The following is a 402-nucleotide window of genomic DNA, read 5'->3' as shown; positions in this document are numbered from 1 at the left end:
TATCGTATTTGGAGATGTCATTCTTTGAAGAGCCATCTGTATTCTTAGTGCCAGGGCCAATCTTGGCTCTCTGGAGAGTTTAGAAAATGTCAATAAAAATCAGAAAGAGAAGAAAAATACAAGTAAAAAAAAATGTGTGAGTACAAATTAAAAGGGACGTGGATTTCACCTCAAATTTCTGCCGCAGTTCTTCATTGCCCTCCTCTCCGTCTGGTGGAACTGGAACGTTGAAATACTCCCCTTCCTCTTGGCCCAGCAACTTAAACCTACAATCCAAACAGATGAAGAGGATGGTCTCAATCCTCGAGCGCTGAGGTCTCATGTGTAGGAGGTATCTGGTAGTGCTTACCATCCGTCGACACCTTGTTTCTGCAGCTCAGAGATGCCAAAAGACATCGACCC

At 43.8% G+C, this 402-nt stretch overlaps 1 long non-coding RNA gene across 1 annotated transcript; it reads right to left on the bottom strand.

Moving 5' to 3' along the window:
• Positions 1-401, bottom strand: LOC107734742 (uncharacterized). Its single transcript, XR_001639149.1, has 3 exons — positions 350-401; positions 170-266; positions 1-70 (listed from the first exon to the last, which is right to left on the bottom strand). It is a non-coding gene; the product is annotated as an uncharacterized LOC107734742 (long non-coding RNA).
• Position 402: the final 1 nt, after the last annotated feature.

Source organism: Sinocyclocheilus rhinocerous, unplaced genomic scaffold, assembly GCF_001515625.1.
Source record: "Sinocyclocheilus rhinocerous isolate Xijiao unplaced genomic scaffold, SAMN03320098_v1.1 C35191542, whole genome shotgun sequence".
Taxonomy (NCBI): Eukaryota; Metazoa; Chordata; class Actinopteri; order Cypriniformes; family Cyprinidae; genus Sinocyclocheilus; species Sinocyclocheilus rhinocerous.
This window is presented reverse-complemented; position numbering and strand designations above follow the sequence as displayed.